Source organism: Colias philodice, chromosome 6, assembly GCF_061535455.1.
Source record: "Colias philodice isolate Cphi_HAF_F1 chromosome 6, ilColPhil1 Martin Lab GWU primary, whole genome shotgun sequence".
In the NCBI taxonomy this organism is placed as follows: Eukaryota; Metazoa; Arthropoda; class Insecta; order Lepidoptera; family Pieridae; genus Colias; species Colias philodice.
This window is the reverse complement of record NC_143091.1, coordinates 2,540,882-2,567,471: the sequence shown is the minus strand read 5'-3', so window position 1 is coordinate 2,567,471 and position 26,590 is coordinate 2,540,882. Positions and strand designations below refer to the sequence as shown.

Here is a 26,590-nt window from a genome sequence, read left to right as displayed (position 1 = left end):
TATAATATTAATAAAGAGACGAATAAATCTTTATACAAGGGATAAAACAGAGGCAAAACATGATAAATTTTCCAGCAGACAGCGGCGTAGTGGATCAGGCTGTAAATTAGGACTTTAATGAACCATTAGCTAGGAATTAGCGAAATATCATGGCGGCCTAATGCGCTTGACGATTTAGTGCACAGCTTGTTACCGAACCTGACTTAGATTTTAGCCTTTTATTTTATGTAGTAATTTAGTACATGTATATCATTAAATATGAGCTAGAGGTATTTGAAAATAATTAATGATAAAACTTGGCACTTGTTTCTTAATGTTATGACGTATCACTTCATTGGATAAAGTCAAGCGACTTTCTTTTATACTATGCAGTCGTGCTATCTGTCTGACCGTCCGCGTCGGGACCGTGTGCTTATCCATACTAATATTATTATAAATGCGAAAGTAACTCTGTCTGTTACTCAATCACGCCTAAACTACTGAACCAATTTTCATGAAATTTGGTATGGAGATATTTTGATACCCGAGAAAGGACATAGGCTACTTTTTATCCCGGGAAAATGACGCAATCCCGGAAATCCCACGGGAACGGGAACTATGCGGGTTTTTCTTTGACTGCGCGGGCGAAGCCGCGGGTGGAATCCTAGTATTTCTATATTTCATACTACGCAAATGAATTTGGGGATTTATTGACATTTGATTTATGTTTTTTTTTTATAAATTGATGGTTCTCCATGATAATTAGTTAAATTTTAGACTAAGCGGATGAAGAGCAAGTGGAAAGCTAGTTTCTGAATTACTCAACATAAATATTTAAAAATCGTTAAATTTACATAATTACACGTTTAATTAACAAACACGTTGCACAAAAGTTCCCACTTTGCCCTACATCCACCGTTTCAAATATTTACGCAAAACATAAACAATTCTTGCAAACTACGATAATTTCAGAACCGCATAAGCAGTTATTAAATTAATGAAATAATGTTTCCCTTCCTTTCAAAGGGATATGCAGTTTTAAGTGACAAATGCTATGTTCCCACAACGTCGTGGAAAGTGTTAAGGCTAAACAAACGCGCTGAATCACTATCAGGATTTCTTAAAGCAGTATTAATTCCGGTGTGGACAAAGGAAAGCGCTAATATAAGTGACCTAGCGTTATTACTTTTTACACTGGATGTAATACTGCCTTAAGACATCATGGTAATCCCGCAGGAGTCTGATCTTCTTATCTATTTCTAGGAACGATTTTCTCGTAAATAAATTGCATTAGACATTAAAGCTTCGTATAAATATTGATTGTACAAGTTTTAATAGTAATAATAATTAACAAAAATATTTACCTGCGAGATTGGGCTAATAATACTTAGTAAGAGCGTGTTTAAGTCAAAAAACTAAATTATTTATAAAAAAAGTATTGATCTTATTCATCTTAATCAATTTCTCGTGAATGTAATATTATTAAGTTTCTATTCTTCGAGTTTTATTTTTGCGCGTTAGTAACCGCCTTTATACTTTCCGATACTCATAAGTTTCAAAAATAAGCTCTATTTTAACAGACGCAAAGGTCATTTTAATGGGACCTGCATATTTTTTTTAATTACAGCAGATATTCATGTTTTATAATCGCCAATCACAATCGTATTTGTCGACTTGTAAATTGTGGTATAAACAGTGGTTTAATGGGTGTATATTAATACAAAACGTCCACATTTAAGCAAAAATATAAAACATCAGTCTTGCAATTTGGAAGACATGTTTCTTTAGTCGTAACATTAATCGTTTATATTACAAAATTCGATATAACTTTAGTACATACTAATTTTTTTTAATGTATGCCATATTTTTACCAGCCTTGCTTCGCTCCTATATTGGATAGTTAATGTGATGATACAGTCATCCTCGATAAATGCGTTATCTAACAATGAGAAGAGCTTTTTAAATCGGATCCGCAGTTCTTGAGATTAGACGTTTCAATCAATCAAACAAACTCTACAGCTTTATAATATTAGTAACAAGATAATCGCTGTTTTAACTACCAGTTAGAACGTATATCTACACAACTGGTCGTTGGTTCAAGCTCCAGGGATCAACTATATAAACAACATTATTTAGGAATCCTTGTATTTAAATAGCATACAGGTTATATAAGATTTTGAAACTCCACTTGCTGAGCTCACGTTGTTCCTGAAACTAGTTATTTGCAAGGAATATTCATGATGTTGTCTCATACAACATGGCTTTCCTTTGTTAGCGATAGTTGGAGCGGAAAATATTAATTGTAAATAGGATAGATAATATTGTAATTGTTTCGTATGTAAGGATGATGGATTCGTTGGAACTATCGATCATTTTTTTCAAAGTTCATCACAATAAACGTCTAAAAGGAATTTAAGTGTTAATCTGCAATTTGAATTATGTGCATTATAATTGTTTCAGTTATAAGGACACTTCACATTCTAGTCTTTCAGAATTGTATGCCGATTACAAAATAAATATAACAGCTATAAATTGTTTAAAAAATAAATTAATGCAGGTATAGATAATTCTCGCTGACGGGTCTGCGGACGCGGTTCTACCGAATACCCGCGGCCCCGTCAATAAAGCGGCATGGCGGAACACAGTGGAGTTTAGTCGGTAGGACCCTGCACTCAGCAGGGTGAGTCCGACATAACCCAGGGCTCTTCCCCCGAGTGCCCTGGGTATGCCTAAATGCATTCTCCACTATAAAAAAAGGTATAGATAATTCTAATAATTCTATAGATACGACCGGGCTCAGTGGCGTGCCATAACTGAGGCCTATGTCCAGCAGTGGAAGTGTAGGCTGACAATGATGATGATGATGATGATGATAGATAATTCACGGTATTCAGAAAGTTTCAATACAATTTTAATAATTAGTTATATTAAAATGGCAAAGTATAATATTTTAAATTCCTATTTAACTAACAAGTCATCAAACAAGTCTTATTGAAATTGCTAATGAAACTTAAATAGTCCATTACTACTAGCGGTAATATCATCGTGACTTCTTGTTGTAAAGGAAAAGTTATTTCAGAAATGAAAGCTTAAATAATCAGCGCTATTTCACTTTTTATTCTTTGTTACTTAGTACAAGCACTTAGATACAATTCATAACCTTACAAAGCGCTGCATAAAACTACGATATGATGGCAGCTACTGCTATGAGCGAGGCACGGATTCAAACATTGGCGGCCCTGAATATTTAGGAGCCCCGAAATTTTTTAATAGTAACCTTTTAATAACTACGTATCGAGGATCAGCACTAATTTATAGCCTTAGAAATATAAACTATTAAAATTTCCATATATTAGACCGTGTTTTTTGTGGTTCGTTATACTTCAATGTGAATTGATACAAAATATCATCTATCCCTTTTATCATTTCGATTTATTAAAATGCTCTTCTCAAAACATTCATATTTATATCTAAAAAAATATAAGAGCGTAAGAAAGATTATTAATTGATATTAGTGTAGTCACAATATCCATCTATCAGTAACAGTATGCTCAAATAAAAGATTAATCAATGTATCGTCTTTGTCAGGGCTCCTAAAACGCGTAAAATACGGCCCTGTATTCCCAACAAGAGTAGGTAATATGCGCAGCACTTTACGATTATTGCATCCTCAAAGCTCTCTGTGACACTAGTGGAAACTGAACGCCGGTTTTATTGTTTATTATTATTTCCAAGAGGCAAATAGAATTGAGGCGCTTGCTTCAAATGCCAATGACGCGTACCTACCCTGGTTTGTTTTTTTTTTGTCGTGGGTTTGTGGTAAGTTTGTATAGAAATAAAAAATTGTAGAATCAGATTAGAAATGCATATATTTGACGATTTACAACGTTATTAGAGAGATTTATATTAATTAAAACCATTTCAGCACTACACTCTACAGTTTACTTTTGCATAGGATACATTTTCTAAATACAAATGAATTCTAAAACAGCTTTGGAGAGTTTCGTTAGCTTAATAAGCTTGGATTTCCATAAGTTCAGTCCTATGCAGACCTAATAAAAGGTGACAGGGGAACAAAAATTTATCACCTACTAGTACTATCCATAAGGCGCGGGATATATACAAGCGGCGCGGCGCGCCGGGAGCGCGCTGCGGGCGCGCTGCCGGCGTGCGTCGGGTGCGCTATTGGCATTTTGTATGAAATAATTTTGGAAAGGCGGCGCAACCTTGGCACAACCGTGGCGTGCCGTCTCGACGCCTGTCCAAAATTCTTTCATACAAAATGTATAAGAAGGACGTGGTGCAAAACAGATTGAAGAGGTGCGCTTATGGCACGCCCGCGCCCGCGCCGCTTGTGTTTGACCCGCGCCTTAAGGGAATTCTTTTCTCGATAAGAACATCATATTTTGTGATAATATTCAAGGAAGCAAAAACATGCAGAACGAAATATTCTAGGGCAGATTTTAAATTAAATGTACATAATATAATCTATTCTTATAAAATGTGAAGTTTGATTTTGTACGGTTCAAAACTCAAAAGTTTCGACATGGGTTGCGCTCAAGGTTGCGCTCAATTTCTGACATAACATGCAACCCTCTTCATAAATTGGTTTTGTCTATTTTTACTTCCAATCTAAATGCAATCGTTACGTGCTAGGAACACATAGTATAATAAAAATATAAGGAGTTGTCTATAAAATATGTATTGTACAATACTTAACTCCCTTAAATATGCTAATATAAAACGTGTTTACTGCTTTACAATTGAATTATTTTATAGAAAACTAATGTTTCTTACTTGATTCAATATAAAATACGTAGTAGTCATTGTATAACGGTGCATTTGGATCAAACGAACATAGAACTAGAGCAAGAGCATTCTTTCGTGATCTTAGTGTAAACGAAAACTCGTATTCAGTATTAGAACATTGCATAGAATCCTTTCGAACGCAATATGAACAATGAAAGAATGCTCTTCGCCTGTTTACACTAAAATAATTAGACATAGTGGGGTTAGAATGAGCATTCGCTCGTTTGATGAAAATGCACCGTTACTTACCTACTAATACTATCTTTGTAGCGATAAAAATAACTCAAAATTTAATACAATAGCGATATGTATGGAATAATCAGAATATAATCATATTATCTTACATTACTAAGTTAATCAGAGCTCTCTACCGAGTGTCGAGTGCAAACACGGCAATGTAATCGAATTTGCATGTATTAGCGACTTCGACAATTATATTCTTCTTTTTAATGCTATTAAAAAAATAATAATCCTTGAGACCGCACCTGTAAATAACTGTAACATTAAAAAGACAAGTAAAATAGCTTCTTAAATTGCAGGTTACTTACAAATGTCGAACCAAAGCTGGATAACAATAGAAATATACAGAAAGTAAATAAAAATTAATAGTTTACCATAAAACATAGCAAAATAGGGAAATTAGTTTTAAAAATTGATGATATTTTCGACTATCTGAAACAAATAAACTACTTACCTATCTGATCTTCCAATATCCCTTGTAACAATGATTTATAAAACGCTGTATCGATAATATGTATAAATAATCTGAACTTTGAAATTTCAGTCTAACAATATTCGTATCCTGAAAATTAAATTTCATTAAAATCTAAAAACAACGTAGTTCAAAAAACATTTAACCGAAATTCCAACTTAAAACGATGTAAACCTCGCTTTTGCGTTGAAAAGGCTTAAGTTTGTTTCAAGTAACATACCCTTAACTTAATCTACATAATTCTCAGACGCATCGCTATAAAAATGGTAATACGTACGAGATTTGCTTTTCTGCTTTGTAATAAGTTGTTTGTGGCCTGAGGCTAATCTTCGCGTATATAACGTATTTACTCTAAATTCCATGTTTTTAAATGGGAAGAATTAGGGGGCGTCCATAAATTACGTGAGTTGTTTTAGGGGGGAGGGGGTCGAGTAAAATCTCATCTAACCTTACGTTGGGGAGAGGGGGGGGTGTCGGCAAATATCACGCAATTTTTTTTTAATTGAAATAAAACAAATTACACTCTTTTGGTCCATTTAATCCAAATAACATGCTTAAGATTTTAATGTTACGGTTAAGATTTAAATATTCTATTGTTACCTTGTTATAACACTATAACTTTCAGCAATATTAATTACTATTTTTAACTATTCGTAAACAAAAGCACGAAGCAATTTTTTTATTTTTACAATGACAAATAAACATAAGAAACATTTAAGAAAACCACATTTTGAAAAATCTCACTTGAGATGGAGGGATGGGGGAGGGGGTTCAATAAAATCTCATGTTATCTCACCAGAGGGGGAGGGAGGGTCAAAAAATGGACAAAAACACCTCACGTTATTTATGGACGCTCCCTTAGTTGAAAAAATTCGGCATTTTCAGCCGTCTGAAATATACATTTTAACAATCTATCATGTAAAAATGAAACGCTTTTGTTGCTTAGCGCAAATCTCGAGAACAGCAGAACCGATTTTGTAAATTATTTTTTTAAATAATATTCCTCGAAGTACGAGCATGGTTATTATGGAGATAAAACGTAATCATGTACAACGGGCGAAGCCAGGGCGCACCTTTAGTCCTACTAAATAAATGCAAAAGTTTGTGAGTATGAGTATGTGTGTGTGTTAGTTACTCTTTCACGCAAATACTACTGAACCGATAACAATGAAATTTTGCACACACATATAGAGGGTAACTTGGATTAACACATAGGCTAGATTTTATCCCGGAAATCCCAAGGGAACGGGAACTATGCGGGTTTTTCTTTGAAAACGCGGGCGAACACATAAATATACTTAAGGATTTTGTTTTTAAATTCTAAAAAAATAATTAATACTCTGTCGATACATTGAGTTCTTTATATTTTAATTTTAATATTTCAACATCCATTTTTTCTAGTAATGTAAATAGAGTTATATAAAAAAGATTTTGTTTCAAATAAAAACTGCTTCTTACAATGCACACTTTAATTCATTTTATATTTATTTATGTTCTATTTTTATCGACATTATATCCATATCACATAGTTACTTTGTAGTGATCATTTTAATCAATACCATTGGTCTAACTATTTCTTTGCACTTAACCTATAGAATTTCACTAGCCTTCACAATTTGCTATAACTTCACGAGGCCGTATAAGAAGCGAGACCTCCATCGCTCTAAAACTTTACCTTGAGCACATCTTACAAAGGTAATTGCTTGCTTGTTCTGAAGGAACCATAGTTTTCTGACTGGACTTTCTGAAGTTACCTGAATTCATTATCCTGTAAAGTCTTTTAAAGTTCATCAAATAATGTCATATTCATCCAAATCTTGTTGTTTGGTTTGGTTTTCTAATGTAAGTAAGACTAATAGATGAAGGCACAGAATTGTAGACGAATTGTCCCAATTTCTGAGCGGCCTATTATAATTTAAACATACTTGAATAGAAAATATACTTAGTTTGCGCATAAACAAAAATGCACTCTATTCACTATCATACTCCAATGAGAAAAAATCAGCTGCAATATCCAAAAATGGAAGGATAAAATAGCTTCACAAATATTTTCTTCATTTTTTGTTTTTGCTTTTTTATGTTTTTATTTATTTAGTTAACATTATACCTATATTTCCCACTACATATCAGAACTCTTATATCCATAAAATCAGTCTTTAATCATGTAAGTAATAAGAAAGCTCTTTAAATTCAAAGAATGAAGAAAAAATACGTGTGGCACTCGAGGACTGCTGCGGTAAAGCTATTGCGTAGCATCGCAACGATGTGCCGGTTGGAGTGGGGGATGTTAGGATTTTTCGTTACGGAATTTTTACATTCGGTCGCCGCGCTCAAAGTCTGAGATAAAAGCTATGCAATAGCTTAAAAGCCCGAACAAAGTCTGTTATACTGTAATGTCTAATACATAAACTACAAGGCATCCAAACCTCATTTATGAAGGATTTTGCCGCGCTTTCGTTAGCTTAGTTTTTAATTTAACCTCAGAGAAGCTTTATACTACCTGTCTGCGTAATAAACTTAATTTATTTTTATTCTGTTCTATATTGAACTTGAACCTTTTATTGAAATGGTGAAAGATATTTTTAAACAATAAAATAATAATAAGAAAAGATTATTAACATTCACCTTTCTTCTGGTGGACTCAGTTAGAAATAAGACCTATTTTATATGTTACTAGTGGCCCGCCCCGGCTTCGCCCGTGGTACATATTTCGCAATAAAAGGTAGCCTATGTCCTTTCTTGAGTATCAAAATATCTCCATACCAAATTTCATGCAAATTGATTCAGTAGTTTAGGCGTGATTGAGTAACAGACAGACAGAGTTACTTTCGCATTTATAATATAAGTAAGGATTAGTAGTTGAAAAATCCTCACATATCTAAAAATATCGCATAAAGTACAATATCAAAATTTATAATTTTTATGCAAAAAAATCTAAAAATTGTTTCCGCCCGGGATCGAACCGGGGGCCTTCTGCGTGTTAGGCAGATGTGATAACCGCTACACCACGGAAACTTGATATAAAATTACAAACTTCAATATATTACTATAAATATACGAATAAAATAGAAAGTAAATCGTGACGTAGCAGCATGCGTAATTTTGTGGGCAATGAAATGAACTTGTATATCGATGATATCGGTAGTCACTTGCAAAACCCACATAACTATGTTTAATATTGTTTTTATAATTTGTAAATCGTATTGATTATTTATTTACCTAAGTTAAAAGAAGATAAAACGTATAATGCATTTAACATACAACATGCAATAAAAAATATCCAAATAAGCTACAGGCTATTTAAAAATAGCATAAAACCTCTAAACAAAACGTCCCACTTTTATAAAATTAATAAAAAATTCCACAAAAAATTAACACACTCATAATATTTCGCATTAATCATCTCGCAAAAACTTGAGACACCCCACTCCAAGATATCAGCAGTTTGTTACAGTTTAAAAACACGGCGTTCATTAATCATAACTGAACTTTGTTTTCATAAGGTTAATGAAACGAACAAACTTGCCTTCTTCAACTTATTTATGAATACCTTGAATTTGCTTTATTTTGGTCCGGTAATTATTTATACACCTAGGTACTTTCATCGTGATAATCATCACCCGATTTTTTTTGCCATTGCAAGAGCCCCCAAAGCTTGTTAATTCGTTGTATCGCAAGCAATTCTTAATCATTTTTTTTAAGCTATTGCATAGCTTCTATCGCGGGCCTTGAGCGCGGGGACTGAATCGAGAAATTCCGTAACGAAAAACCTCACGCTCCCCACTCCGACGTGCACGGAGGTGTGGCTTGAAGGCATGCTATGCAATAGCTTTACCGCGGCAGTCCCCGAGTGCCACACGTCTTTTTTTATTTTTAAAAAAATATATCTAAATAGTAATAAAAATGATCCAGTAGGACTGCCCGCTGTATCCCCACTGTCATGGACTTTACCGTTAAATAAAACCTTCAGAAATATTGTTTTAAGGACTACCGAAAATAATCTGATAATATATATGTACTTTATCTTTGTACTTCCGCGATTTACATCCTAGTAAAAAATATATTTGCCAAATAAAATCACATTTTCATCAAAACATGTTTGTAGGATACAAAACTCAAACATTTATTTATTCAATTAGACTTCTTCGAGAAGCACTTTTGAAACGTCAATACATATTTTAACATTTACCACCGATTCAAACATTTGCATTCACTAAAAAAAGATATAAAAGCTTTCCATCAATAATTCCCAGAACCTTATTTCTTTTTCTTTTAATTGCAAATCCATTGTATTTCACAAAGTATAAAATAAACGAAAAAAAAACAAGGGATCAAAGTGCTTCTATCGAACAAGTAGCTCATGGCAACGTTTGAGTTATATCAATTTACAAAACACTTTGATGTGGCAAGACATTTCAACAATAATTAATTTTAATTAAGGCAACATTATAGAGGCCTTAATAGATGGAGAAATGATTTAATTACCGCTCGAATGCTTTAATCGTTATTGATTTGTGTCGCATTGAGTTTTAGTTAAGTTCGAGAAATGGAGTCGGATTTGTGGATATAGTTTACTTCTAAATGGAAATTTTCATGAATTCTTAGTTGATGTCTGGAAAAGTGATTGAAATAAGTTTGCAAAATAAGCAGTGTTTTGCAGTGATTTAATTTTTTTAAAGTGAAACTTTTATTACATCGTCTCAAACTTTTTGGTCTGTGTAGCGCATGTCGCGTGACGTTCGGCTGCCGAGTAGGTATAAAGCAGTGTTCGGAACCGTTCGAACAGTTTCAGTTTTACCGTGGTTTCATAAAACCACACAACATTAAATCTATTCCCTAATTTCTTAGAAACCCACAAAATTAATGTTTGACTAGCCAATGAAATATAATGTTCGTGCTTATTTAGCACCCAAATTCGATTGAATTTGGTCGAGTCGTTCCAAAGATGCAGATAAAAGACGCAATAATACGTACATATAAAAACGTAAATTGACACAAACTTTCATACTTTCAACTTTGTTTCTGTGCTGGTTAAAAAGATTCGTAACACTGAAAAAGAACATTATTATGATAATTTTGTTACATTTTCTTTTCAACTTTCGTGTACTGAAAATCTCTGTTCATTCTATTAAAGTTTCCAACTCTATTGCGAATATACAAAACCGTTTGAATGGATGTTCTGACACTACACTTGCCTAAAAACACTAACGTTATGAGAGTACAAACAATGTTCTCATCCCAGCATGGCAATTTTGACTCTATATCTTATAAATAAAGTTGACTTTCCGTTGGCAATTTCTTAAATAAATAGGGGTGTCGCAAACGCTATAATGATGTCGCAACATTGAGTGTTTTGCTTAACAGTCAGCTAAACTATATGACTTTGTACAGTGACTGGCGGCCCTTGATATTGTTTGTGTGTTCATTACAGCTTATATTGTGTACACGATAATTATAGTTTCATTACGAGATGTTCTGTGTAGAATTATGATGCTTCATTTTCTGTGAATCGTATAATGTAATATTCTGCTCACTAATAATTTGAAGCTATGTTTTCTTTTGACTTTGGTCAGAGAACTATTTTCGGTCCTTTAGACCAAATATTTTCAAATAGTTTTTTAATTGTGGCTACATGGAATGACTACAAAATGTTTTAGTTATAGAATTTGATTCAACTATTTTGAATATTATTGATGAAGAATGTCTTCAGCTTCTTGTCCTATAATTCGGAATTAACCCGGGAAAATAGGCTAATTATAAATAATAAAGAAATTGAAAAGAATGATGAATCTATGAATTGATCAACAATTTTGTATAATTTGATCAGAAATTTACAATTTCTACAAGACATAACGCCTTTTTAAGTTAACACTGGAAAGCATATCCTTTAATTAAATTCGTAGCAACCCTTATGTATAATAACCCACTTTCCATACACGGCTAAACAATTTGTAGACGCACTAACGAAGGCACGCCCTGTTACCTCGTTACACGAACAAACAGACGATACCCTGTGTGTCTGTAGACGGAATGGTAATTGTTTGATCACGTCCTTTCATAACATCTTTCCACATTTATACTAATATTATAAAGCAGAAGATTTTTTTACATCTATACTAATAATAAAAAGCTGAAAATTTGTTTGTTTGCTTGTTTATTTGAACGCGCTAATCTCAGGAACTACTGGTCTGATTTTAAAAATTCTTTCGGTGTTAGATATATTATCATCACGCTAAGACCAACAGGGCAATGCGGGTAAAACCGCAGGGCAAAGCTAGTGTTATATAAGTTTTCACGTTCTTGTTAAATAATCAGAACTCCTTTTAAATAAGAAAAATTGAATCTTTGGAAGTTATACTTAGATGAACTATATCTTATGCTCTTATGGAGTTCAGGCACTGGTAGACTCTTATATTGTAACTACATCAATGTTCTGTTCTGTATCTGTGGTTTTGTATATAATAAATGGCCACTAGTTGCATTGAATCAATAATTTTCTGATGGAAAAGATTCTACGGGTAATAAATTATATTTTTTAAATGTCAAGTTTAATGATTTTATGATTTGGATTCCTTTTAAAGTACAATGTCACCTAAATAATAATTAAACAATCCCAAAAGCTTCACACATTTCAATGAAACAATGATTCTATTTTGGGAATTCCTCAAAATTGTTGTTTGAAGAATTCATAAGGAACTTATAAAGGAAGCTAAAGAATATTTTTATAAATTCGCAGTTTTCAATTGACAACAACAAAGCTGTGTGATTGCTCTGAGATGAATGCGATCCGGAGCTATACGGTTTCAGAGTTGATTTTATTGTATTTTCTCAATGTTATAGGGTTTCGATGAAATTCTATTCTTTCATATTGGATGTAATAGCTATCTGTTATGATACGTAATAAATTATATGCTAAGATCGTGGGTAGGAATTTAGAGATTCGTTACGGGATTAATTTAATTAATATTAGGATAAATTAATATTAGGATTAATATTAGGTAACTAATTTAAATCATTCATTTTTTTTCTGTGAACATATTTTGGAAAATTAAAGTTATGATAAACATTATTATTTTATCTTGACCGATTTTACTCACTCCATTAAGATTAAAAGTTTTAGGTCAAGATTAGTAAAGTTTTTAAGTCAAAATAGAAATCAAGTATTTCTAATTTAACGAGACACTTCAACAATTTAAATACCATTTAAACCTTAGCTTGCATTACTTCATTATTGATACAGCTATCTGAAGACCAATCAGTCGGGGCATTCGACCAAACTTCGCAAATATACGTGTGACCATCATAACTTGACCCCTGCGTGCGTCTCACAGTTTCCCACCGCAAGGTATCAATCCTATGCTCGGGGTTCAAGTAATTGTGGTCGGTAGTCAATCACGATGTAATTGGCTATAGGAACAAGATAGCCGTGAAATGACGACCGGCCTCTGACAAGGGTGTTCTGAGCTTAACGTTCAGCGTCTGGAGATCCAGAGGTTATTCGGTAAACTGTTTGAAATAGAAATTGTATCGTAATTAGAGTTGAGTGGTCATTTATCGAGTAACCAATTATTTGTTTTGTTTTGAATATCATGGGTTCACATACTACGTCATGAATACCATGCTGCGAACTGAGTTCGTTACGATACACCTCTCAAAGGAGATAAGAGAAAGGGATTCATCTTTCGTCATTGCAACATCTTTCGTGTGCAATAATGAAGAACGGACTGACTCTTGTTTTTTTTTAATATTTTACATAAAAATTATCATGCATACACTATGCTAAGGATCCTTACTTTCGCATAGTCGTTAATTTTGCATTCTTTATGGGTCATAAAATAATCATTAAGTACATTGAAATATTAAAATTTTGTTAAAACCTACCTACTTTTAGATTTTCGAAAACTTGCTACACAGCAGTCTCCAGAGAGCTTTTTGTTCTCTATCCTTATTAGTATACTTACTTCGAATACCGCACAATTATTATCTACCTCGTTTCCTATATAAGGAAACTCACGCTAACTCGAACAATATCAAACGCACGGCCACTTCATGCATATTAGCAACACCCTTTGAACACAGATGCATGCAGGGACGCCTCTCCTATTTTACCAAATTCCTATACACCTACCCATTGTTTAAATGCACCTTAACACGTGTACATAAGTATCAAAGTCGTCTAGCAAAAAATATTTCAGGGGTCAAGTTATGTTGGTTACAGAATTCGTGCTATACTATGTATGACCGCACAGTTCGTATGTTTATCCATTTAATATAGGTGCAGCTCCTGTCTGGGTAACATTTGCTTGCGCGGTTTTGAAGTTTCCACTTGTATTACGTTTGCTATGAGATAATTTTAAAACTAATGGTAAGTTGGGTAAAGCTTGGAAACTCGCTTTGTAGTGTTATTCGATTTCAGTTGCTGATACTTGTTCAGATAAAGTTAGGTATTGTGCTGTTTCTCTGTGTACCTATCTATGGATTTAAAAATAATCGGTTGGAATAAACAGAAAACATGCGCTTTGTTACGTTGAAATTTTATTTGTTGAATAAACAATAAAAATATACTTGCACAAATAAAAAAAGAAGTAGGGAAGATGAAGTTCACAAGTTATAGAACTTTTTTTTTAATTTGGACATAAGTATCAATTTCTTCACAATGTTTTCCTTCAACGATTGGAGCAGTGGTGAAATAGATAATTTGCATATTACTAATTGCAAAATATATAATAGAATATCCTCTTTACCTTACTCTTTATGAATACTTATACCAAACACACCAAAGAACTCATAAAGCTATAATTTCACCTGTATCCACATACCACCTACATAACTTAATTAATTTTAAAGTACTCCACCAGTTCATTAGATTGACGTTGCACCAGAAATACCTACTGGATAATAATGAAGTTATCCCCCGGCTGTCTGTTTAGGAAACAATTAGGCGTTATTATAGACCCTATCGCACCCTCAGCTAATGTGCGTGGGGGATCATGTTGTTATGTACCTATAGCTATGCATTTCTGATATATTGTAATTGCAGAGAGATTACAATTCAAATTGTCGCCATTCAGGATAACAGAGGTTTTCGAGAGACATTTTGGTATTTTAATTGGATACAAACGTTATTTAGGTCTTTTGTGGTACCTTCATTGAGTATGTATGTCTCACAAGAAAAAAGATGTGGCTTCTGCTGATGAAAAAGTACCAGCAGTAAACCAAATTTTTAATTTTCTTTTTGTTTTTTTTTCAGGTCTACCCGAGCGGAGACGGGTTGAGAAGCTAACACATTTAAAATTCTCAGTATAACAGATGTATGTACACATTAGACTGCTATTTTAAGGCCACTTTCAAATCCTTTTTAGAGAACATTTATTAAAAATGCTCTCCAAAGAAAAACAGTCTGAAAACTTGCTCATCCTAAGCTTACATCCGGTGCTTGTGTTTGCTTTTATCTTCCTAGTCGGGATGTTTTCAATTATATTATGTTTGCCAAGTTATATTGAGACGCCAACCTCTGTAGGTAATATTATATTTACAGTTATTTTTAATTTTCATTAAAAAATTCGACGTCACTAAATCTGACATCCTAGTTTGCTCAAAAATACGAATTCATAGTATTAAATTAAAAGGAAATTATAAAGTTGTTTTATTTCATTATTATTTTATTTCACATTATAAACGAACAACACACTGATATAAAAAAAAATGTGTGCGTGTACTAGTGTACACACGTAAGAAGTGAAACTTCTTTATGACCTTATTTTTCAAAAAATAATTTACTATATGCAACTTTAGATACAGAAACACGTCGAATCAAAGATGGCGTGTAAAGGAAAAATGTCACGCGTAACGAAAAAATGTTACACTAAATTTTTTTCCAACCCCGATAAAGAAGTTTCACTTCAACAAATATTAGTTTTAATTTACCATACGATTATAAAGTTATCGATTGTGCATTTAAATTATGTGAGCCTTGATTGAAGTTTTATTAGCTCAGGATATTAATTCCAAACTTTGATCAATTAACAATAGATAATGTACGAAGTTTGTAACATGTCGGATGTGAGGAACATATTAATTCAACTAAATTTAGTTTATAATTGAAATCCAAATTATAGGTTCAATTATAAGTTGGCTAATAACTTGGAGACAATGGAAGATTTTGTGTGCGTGTAATAACTTTGTGTTAGAAACTATTGTCGCTAATTATGTTATTATTTTATAATGAATTCACTGTTGAAAATTGTTAAGAAATGGTAGAGATTTATGTTTATAGCACTTTTGGCAAACGGCCGATGGGCCAAGAAAGCTTTGGCGGCAAAGAAAGTTTGTATTCGACCCGTTATTTTGTATTTGGATGTGTATGACTGTATGTGCTTATATAAGTTTGTAATATCGTAATATCATATAATTATAAACTGTTTTATATTTAGTTATCAATTATTGAGTATTATATTTCTTGTCCAAGTCAAGTAATTTTAATTTTTAACATAGAAAATTTTGCAAATTCAATTTGGAATAAACATTTGTTTTGTTATCGCATAAAGTAACCTCAATTTATGCGAGAAGAATAAAAATATATGGTTCATAAAGCATATAACCTCTAGATTGATATAAGTGATGCTTGTCTCCAAGTGTAGCCACACTGCGGTACGGTACCTCAACCTTGTGGTTTTTATTAAGCATTCACGTTAATATCAGGAGTTTTGGCATAGACATGTAGGTTTAGATATTTGAATTGACTCGTAATCTGATCATGCATTTCTTCTCCATACAGGTTTTCTGCCAGCGCGACGCGACAAGTCTTAATCGAAGATTATTTATTTTATGAAATTAAAATTGCAGGAGATCCATTTCTGTAATATTACCATAGAGAAGAAGACCAAGAAGGTCATAGAAGAATCAGACGTAGCTTGTTATAATGCAACTAGACTGACCTGTCCTGGCTTCCAATTCCTGCTGCGGAAAATTTGATCAACTCCAAAAACATAATCACTACATAGTATAAAACAAAGTCGCTTTCCCTGTCCCTATGTCCCTATGTCCCTATGTCCCTTTGTACGCTTAAATCTTTGAAACTACGCAACGGATTTTGATGCGGTTTTTTTTAATAGATAGAGTGATTCAAGAGGAAGGTTTATATGTATAATAAGATCCATTAAGTAGTGGAGAAGTACTGTTATTTTTGAGGTTTCTAATGTGATGTCGTAAAAAATTACATTTATTCCGCTTACATTGCAAACGCAGGCTGAACCCTACGAGTTTTATCAAAATAATGTACTAAGTATTATACACATTGAAAAGGTCTACAGAAAAGTCCGCGATGGTATATGTCTATCTCTTATGGATAACCCACAATAACTTTTTTTTGTCATTTACTTTTTACGACAAATAATGGCTAATTTTCGAAGCGATTTTAACCAATAAAGCATTAATCCTTTACCAATTAAATACCATGGATACATTGTTCATTTAATATAGATCTATATGGCCCTTTACACCGTATGATTTAAGTGAATATTTTCGAAGATATTACAGATTTAAAAATTGCAGGACGTAGCGTTTGCGGCCGCCCGGCTATGTATTTTATACCCGTGCGATGCCGGAGGCCGGAGCGGGCCGCTATATTTTTATACCTATACAACGTTCACAATTTTTCTGTAGTGTATTTAGTATCAGCATTGCACCCGTGCGAAGCCGGGGCGGGTCGCTAGTCTTATATATAAAATTCTCGTGTCACAATGTTAGTCTGCATACTCCTCCGAAACGGGTGGACCGATTCTCATGAAATTTTCTGTGCATATCGGGTAAGTCTGAGAATTGGCCAACATCTATTTTTCATATGTACCACGGGCGAAGCCGGGGCGGACCGCTAGTTATTATATATAATCTCGAATATTATAATACATTTTATGAGTTTCAAATACAGTTGCGTCACTGAAATCATATCCACCTAACAAGTTTACGCGAAACATCGTTCCTCCATTCGCTCCGGTACCACGTTACGGAGTTTTTCGGGAAATCTGTTTGCGTAGAACATGTGCTTACTACAGCACACACTAACATTACATCCGCATGGTAATTTACCCCTTGTATATAAAACATTAAGGTGTATATTAGCATGCACTCCACTGCTTTCGTTAAATGTAAGTTTAAGTATGTCGTCGACTTTTATGGGTTTAGTTGGTACATCAAATAGCACTACGTTTGTGTAACCTATTTTACACTTAGTTTAAAGAATGTTGACAGTAAATGAAGGGATCTGATATGATAATGGTTAAATTAGTACAAAAATTGATAAATTTTATGATTACGTAGGATTCAGTCATTTAAATCAAATCAAATCAAATCATTTATATTATTATTAAATATTTCAGAGCATTGTACTATTTACTTTAATTTTTAAGTATTACGTACCTAACTTAATCATTTTTTACGTAATCATCGTATATCAATTAAACCATATTTAAACTTTCACATCCTTTCTCATTTATAAAGAATTCACAATGCAAAAAAACATTAAAATCCTTAAAATCCGATATCCCTACCGAATTCCATTGTAAAATTTAAACCACAAACAAAAACGGAACCAGAGAAAATTGCTTTCGAAAATTAATACAATTGGGAATGTACTTATGAAATAAAACGCGGAAAACTTCATATCACAGTGATGTGATTACGCATAACTCGATTCCGATAAATCCGGCCTATTCGTTTCTGAATTTGTGGTCCTTATTCGTGTGGAATAAGGTCGGTTTCGTGTTGGCAAAAATTGTTATTAGCTGTGCGTTGCACGCTGCGCCGGCATGTGAGGAATCCAATTATTTGGACACAATCAACAAGGGATCATCGAAGAGATGATATTCAGAATAGTGTGGATAGCCAGCCTATCTGTATCAGCCAATGGGAAGTGCGGAATCACGTTTTGATAATTGAGCATCGGGTGCTAATTGCGAGCTTTGGATTTTGGTACGCAAACATTTTCCTACTTCTTCCTGAAGTTGAATAATTTTATCTTCAATTCAAAAGTCTGAATCGGAGCTAAAACTTTTTAGAGGATAGGATAGTCTATGTCTATTCATTATTCCCAGTAAGTATTGGTCAGATCAACATGAAGTGGTCATCCAATTTTTTATTTTGCTTATGTTAATTCCACTTGGCTTCCAATAGCACTTATTTATTTATTTATTTATTTATTAATATGATTTTCCAACAAAGGATACAGTCTATACTATTTAACATAGATTACAATTAAATACCATATGGTCTACTGCACCTTCAATAACAGGAAAATACAACATTACATTAAATTAAATTCAATATGTCAATTTACTGAAAATAAAATATAATTTTAAACTAATTTTTTATATAATAATAATTTTAAATTTTAATATAATAATATTTTGATCGTCAAGTGCTTAAATATTTTATTCTAATTTAATTCTAATTTAAAACTTAGAACCATTAATAAATGGATTGAAATAAAAGCAATAGATAAGAATTGAGTATTTGAATTAAATTTTTTTTTGTGATAAATGGAAAGATTATATATTAGTTTTATAACAAAACTGTTTTTATTTTTATTTTTTTGCAATAATTCAAAAGTTATTTCAAAATAAAAATTAGTCTTTGAATCCAGTACCGAAGACACGCCGGCAACTCCCGAAGCGTCACCCAAGCGCGTGTGACGTCATAATGTTAATTTTCACTCATTATTGCAGTTGATAGAACAATATTAATATAGTTTGAAATACTTAACAGGATAATAAGGTAAAATGAAATTATTGTATTGTTACCGGGTTTTTATAAGTATACAAAATTTAAATTAAATCCGTCGGTTTATAGTGGGTCTATATCGAATCGAAAGGAGAATTGGTTACATACAAACATATGTTTTAAGCTGATCCTGGCGATCCTTATCAGGATAAATTTATGATATTATTGTATTGTCATCGGACCTTGATAAGTGTTCAAAATTTGAACAAAATCCGTCGGTTTTAAGTGGGTCAAAATCGAGTCGAAACTTCGAAAGGATTCTGTTACATACAAACATACAGGTGAAGCTAATAAAAGCGTGTTAATACAGTGTTTTGATCTATTTAATTTGTTTGTCATTATTAAATTACATATTAAATATATTAATTGTTAATTATATTACTTAAATTTATATTAAAAATGGCGAACCTCAAAAGTTATCGTTTTGTACCATTATGTACGAATACTACAAAGGCAACTCCTGACAAAAATCGGTGATCATAAATATATCAACATCTATTCTTGATGATTCTTATTTTTTTCGTAACTAACTAACTAATTCGGAACCAACTAACAAATCGTATTTTAGCAATAAACTTTCAATATTATTGTCTAGTCACGTGTAATAGCCGTAAACGCTATGTACTGCAGTTATTACATAGCTATAACATTATGACGTCACAACTGTGGTGACCAGTCATGGCGCGTTTGTAGTCATGTGATTCTAATTTAAATTTCATCAATTTTTAATTGCTTATAATTAACGGAAAAAATTTTTTTTGAAGTTATTTGTATTAAATATCAATATTATTAATAATAAAGTTTCAAAATACATAAAAAAAATCAATATTTTTTTTTAATTCAAATACTCAATTTTGCCATAAACCTAACTTCGAACTCTACTAAAAGCTCCAAGAAATTGAAACTAAAAGTTTTGAAATAGGATCCAAAAGATTTTCTAGATACCGTCAGGAGCAAACAAAATTTGTCATCCATTATGTAACCGTGACATGAAAACCCGCGACTTTGCCAACAGTACGCCAATTTACAATGGGAATGACTTGTTTTTTTTCCACCGTCACCGTGTTTAGATACTTTGAAAAAACTCCCGCTTACAATACTGTACAAACTTCTGTAGTGTGGCACAAGAAAGAGAGAAGAGCGTTTCAATAGCCACGGAAATGTTAAGGATTTTATTGTTGTGAACCAAACTGGTATAACGCCATTTATTGATATAGTATGAAAAATATGTCATACAAGAAGCAATTATTGGTTCCAAAATTGTAGTTTCCATGCTCGGAGGATTCCTGTTTTAATACAATTGCCAATTAATTAAATTTCCCTTAAATTAATTATTATACGAATACATCTCCACAAAATTTCAAGCAGCGGAAAAACTCCCTGCGCAATATATTTCCCAATATTTTTATCACATCTTGGACGTATCCCGTAAGTTTGCACAAAAGACGGCATCCACAACCGCGTCTGGGTACTTCGTAAGACCAATATTTTCTTCGTAAAGAGGGGCTTGTGGACGATAAATTCTATCCCATTGATGGTTAGCAGAACATTAGTTCCTCTTTTGTAATTCCGGGCCATTCGTTTGAAAAAGTAGCTTATAGTACTTTATTATACCCTGTAGGAGGCATCCTTGTGATCTATACGCGTACTTTATATTCGAATTTGCTTCGGGTGATGTCTAAACGAATACCTTGGACATTATGAGTGATGTATTTCTTTAAATATTTTGTATTATTCCTCGTTGAAAAAAGTTGTGTCTTAGTCATTGATAAAACATTTGTTTTTCTGGCATTAGTTAAAGATTGTTTTATATTTTGCCATTTCCTCAGGTTTCTGGTAACCTGAACCATGACAACTTCAGACATAATAAAAATGTAATATTATAATATCAACACCTACTACTGAATATGAGAAGACTCACAATCAATCACGCCATTAACAGTGTCTCTTTCAAAGTAGTCTTTAAGACCACAACACACTTGTATCATTTATTCCTTCCTTCAATATTTGAATACCGCATAATGGCTAATCTAACAAATACAAAATACAGAATTCATAAACACAAGCTTAATTACTCAAGCCAGAACATAATTACCAAGCTCGCGTGGCCGGCGTGAATCAATCAAACCACGATTAATAGTTAATGCTCAATGCAATGTGTCTTCGTATGCTAATGACTTATATTACCAGGCTATATTATTTGATATAGAGTTTTGTGTGAATCGATTGCGGGGTAACGAAAATTACACCTACGTTGTTAGTGGTCCTTCGAGCCGGATCTAAGGAATTTAATAGTGATATTTTAGATTTAATTCAGAGATTATAGTGCCTCATAGAATAAGAAGGTACTCGTTGATGATAATGTACATTTAACATTATTTTCAGAAAGAACTTAACAATAAATTTGTATAGTCATTAAAACTAAAGATAATAGCTGGCTAGTACAGCCGCTTCACATTACAAGAATAGTCTCAATATCATTTGCATAAGAATTAAATTAGCATACCAAATTTTTTGCTCAGGTGTAATCTGGAAGCGTAGCTCGTAAGTATACTTGTTGAACAAGATCAAAGAGATGTTGCCGTGTTGCGTTTTTAATTGCCACACTTCAGACGAAAGGGTTAAAAGTGCGTCTATGGATAAAAGAACGACGTATCTCTAAGTTGCGTCATTCTAATTTCGATCTTAATGCTTTGGTGTAAGGTTGCAAATCGAACGTGTATCGATTAGAGATAAGTTATGGTGGTTATTATAGTTTATAGGTGTTAAATATAATTTGCTTCGCATTGTTTGTACTAATAGATAGGAAATAGTTGAGTGGTGAGTGATATGCGCCAAGTATTCGCTAATTAAGCGGGTAACGAAATATGTAGACTATGTACCAATCGTGCATGGAATTGTAGAGGTACAGAACATACAAATTATTATTTATGACGTGTCTGCTTTAGAGTAGCATTAAAATATCAAAGAAATACATGAACATGTCTAGTAGATGCATCTAGAATAAATTTTGAATAAATAACCTAAAAGCAAAAACTTTGCAATTAGACAAAAAGTTTGAGAATTATTTTATTAATTAAACCACCACAATTTGTTGAAAAACAAAAACAATTACTTTGCTGAGTAATAAATGTTTAATAATTAGATAAATTATTAGGAAAATCGTTGAAATATGGCTTAGTCGCGGTTGGCCAAAGTTGTAAAGATGTAACTTACGTCGACAAATTAAATTACTACAAAAAAATATCATCAGTAATATATTATTTTCTCTTATTAAAGTTTAATCATACCGCAGCACATTTCAGTACAACATTATTCTAAAATCAACATATTTCTATACTGCATTTAAACTGAAACCCATAACAGAAAATAAACAGGAGAGTCAAAAAACCGTTTAGTGAACATCAAACATTATTAAAGTGATGGTATTTACAAGGGCCCCTTTCATTCACCTAATCTCGAAAACATTAGAAAAAATAAAGAAAATCACGAGATCAAAGGCCCGTCACCTACAGGGCTATTTGAATTCGTGAACGTAGCAATGAAAAACAAAGTAGCATACGTCTTAGAAGCTGTAGCGCTTATTGAAAAGCAATAAGGTTCAAATTCGAAGAAGATAATATAGAAATATATGCTTGCGGTAGATGCTTTTAAAGTTTACACGTAGCGAAAATTGAATTGTTTTCGCAATTTTCGGGAACCGCGTGTAAAAGCGTTGCGGTTATGAGCTGTCGTGGAAAGGTGCTACATGACTTTGAAATTGAATAGATTTAATTTTTCGTCATAAATCACGTGGTCGCTGTTCGTGTATTATACAAACCGCACGAATCCAAAGCCTTTGTATATATTAATATTAAATTTGTCGCATACATTGTGGGCAGAGCGGATTCAATATGAATTTAACTGCAGCGTTCAAATGTTCTACCACATATTTAAAGATCTAACCTAGTTTAGATAGCAGTCTTGATAATAGGATCATAGAGATAGATAGTTGAATGGTGCGTAAAATCAGTTCTTTTTCAACTTCTTTTCGGAAAAATGAGTGAATAAGCGTAGTGGTGATATATTTTTATTTGCGACGTTCATAGGTAATCCAAATGGAGACAGAACATTTACGAATACTTACCGTACATCATAACTGAGAAGCTAGTAGCTACGATATGTCATAGGGACAACTCACGAAAATGTCATACAGAAGATGTAAATTTAGGTTGTCTCTAGCAAATATTATTATAAAAAAACTACAGTATTTTACCGTGGTTTACATTCAATTTGTATTTTATTAAAACTACTTCTAATAACAATATCGAAGCAACCGCTCCACGGTGAGTGGTTAGGATATTGCTCATCGCAATTTTCATAAAGTAAATGTAATAAGTTTTCTTTGTGCTTGGAAATTTCAAAGGCTTTAAGTTTATCATGGTTAAACTACTTAATATTCCTTTATAGGTAACTAGCGGTCCGCCCCGGCTTCGCCCGTGGTAGGTATATATTAAAAATTGATGTTGGCCGATTCTCAGACTTACCCGATATGCACAGAAAATTTCATGAGAATCGGTCCACCCGTTTCGGAGGAGTATGCAGACTAACATTGTGACACGAGAATTTTATATAATATAAGAAGAAGATGTAGGTAGACTACGTAATTCTGTATTCGCTTAGTTCATTCAATTGCTTCCAAGATAGCAAAGTGCACCTGAACAACTTTATAAGAAAGATGAATATATTAACCTACTGCTCCATATAAGATCCCAATTTAACACGTATAATTTAAAACATATGAACCACAGAGTCTGTGGTATGAACGCTGAATATCAGGTCGGTGGTGGACTGCTCAATTTTTAATATCGAACTGAAGGTTTATTTAATACTAGCTGCTCCGCGCGGTTTCACCCCCGTGGCTCCACTCCTGTTGCCCGTAGCGTGATGAAATATAGCCTATAACCTTCCTCGATAAATGGGCTATCTAACACCGAAAGAATTTTTCAAATCGGATCAGTAGTTCCCGAGATTAGTGCGTTCAAACAAACAAACAAACAAACAAACTCTTCAGCTTTATAATATTAGTATAGATAGGAAAAAAATTGCGAGTTTTCAAATAAGTCCTACCTTCTCTTAGCACTGTATATATGCTGCATATACAACACTATATAGCACTGTATATACAACCTTCTTATTATTTTATGCCCACATTGAGAAATAGAGCTACACATAAAACGTATGACTTAACACAATCTTAAATGAATTAAATTCTATAGCGTATTAAAGAATGTCTCATCAGCACATGGAAAAATCAATACTAGAATAAGATTATTATTGTAAGTTACCTATCATAAGTTCTGATAACTATCTAGTTATAAGATTGTTCCTAATAAGACGGGATTATATTATTATTTACTAGCGGTCCGCCCCGGCTTCGCCCGTGGTACATATTTACGTTTTCCCTACATAAGAACCATCCTCGTACTTCAATGAATATAATAGAAAAGAATTATCGTAATCGGTTCAGCCGTTCACACGTGATGCCGTGACAACGCGAAACGGGTGCAGACCCGCCGCCTTTTTATAGCTCCCGCCGCGAAGCGCGTCGAACGCGGCAACTGATACACAAAAATAATCCTTATGGCATGATTCTGTATTCTCGCGCGATGTGTTATAGCGTATTTCATGTATAACTTTGGTGTTTCTACACCGATTTACATGATTCTTTTACTATAACCTGCCCAGGAGTATGAAGAATAATTGTGCCAAATTTGGTTAAAATCCGTCGTGTAGTTTTTGTTTCTATAACGAATATACAGACAGACAGACAGACAGACAGACAGACAGACAAAAATTTTACTGATTGCATTTTTGGAATCAGTAGCGATCCCTTATCACCCCTTCATAGTTTTTTTTTAAATATATTTCATGTACAGAATTGGCCTCTCTACAGATTTATTATAAGTATAGATAATAAAACTTATGAAAATAGAAAATACACGTATGCGGTTTACTTGTAATTAACAGAACATTATATAATACTAGCGGTCCGCCCCAGCTTCGCCCGTGGTACATAATATTTACGTTTTCTCTACATAAGAACCATCCTCGTACTTCAAGGAATATAATAAAAAAAGAATTATCGAAATCGGTTCAGCCGTTCTCGAGTTATGCGCTTACCAACACATTTTGCGATTCATTTTTATATATAACACTAGCGGTCCGCCCCGGCTTCGCCCGTGGTACATGTTTACGTTTTCTCTACATAAAAACCATCCTCGTACTTCAAGGAATATAATAAAAAAAGAATTATCGAAATCGGTTCAGCCGTTCTCGAGTTATGCGCTTACCAACACATTTTGCGATTCATTTTTATATATAAGAAGAAGATTAATAAAACTTATGAAAATGAAAATAGAAAATATACGTATGCGGTTTACTTGTAATTAACAGAACATTATATAATATTATGTCAATACAGCTAAGAATTCGGGTAATAAATATAAGCTAGGTATCCTGATCTAAGCCATACGCTAAGACCCTTAGCAGTTAGATGTAGCTTGCGGTGGGCTTGGCGAGACGCCAGTACCTATTGAGAGTTGAGACTCAGCCCTCAGGTAATGCCATACTAAATAGTACTAGTAGGTATAGTAGGTATTATAACTACGTTGTATCCTACTATTTGTGGATGGATGTTTGTTTCTCTTTCACGTAAAAACTACGGAACCGATTACAATGAAATTTGGTATATAGGTAGCTGAAAACCCAGATTAAGACATAGGCTATCTACTGTTTATCCCGGAATTTCCACATAAACGGGAAATATGCAGATTTTTCATTGAAAACGCGGGCGAAGTCGCGGGCGGATATTATTTAGTAGGTAGGTATAAGGTAGTATTATATATTTTCTTTGGTATAACTGATACCTAAATACGCAGTAACTATAGGTATTTCAGTAAACTGTGGATAAATGAATTAATACATAATAATATGAATATAAGCTAGAAATGACTCTTCCTGCATCCTACATTATTTTTCGTAATGTAAAAACTAAGTTAGAAACTTAATATTTCTATGTCGATTTTTTTCATATTTTAATATTTTTTAATATTTTGGTTGTATATCTTATTTATTCCCTGAAAGCTATCCTAATAGAAATTTATAAATAAGAAATGCTCCAGATTTGGGATTAAATAAAAATATCTCTGACCTTACAGAAAAGAGCCATTCGCTCTATATATATAATTTACGTGCTCGGGACTCACTAAGAGATCATTTTAAGAATACTGGTATCCTTACTGTACCATCACAGTATATATTTAATAATATTTT

At 33.1% G+C, this 26,590-nt stretch overlaps 1 non-coding gene across 1 annotated transcript; it reads right to left on the bottom strand.

Moving 5' to 3' along the window:
• Nucleotides 1-8,442: 8,442 nt before the first annotated feature.
• Nucleotides 8,443-8,515, bottom strand: TRNAV-AAC (transfer RNA valine (anticodon AAC)). The gene has a single exon. It is a non-coding gene; the product is annotated as a tRNA-Val (tRNA).
• Between the last annotated feature and the right edge of the window lie 18,075 nt (nt 8,516-26,590).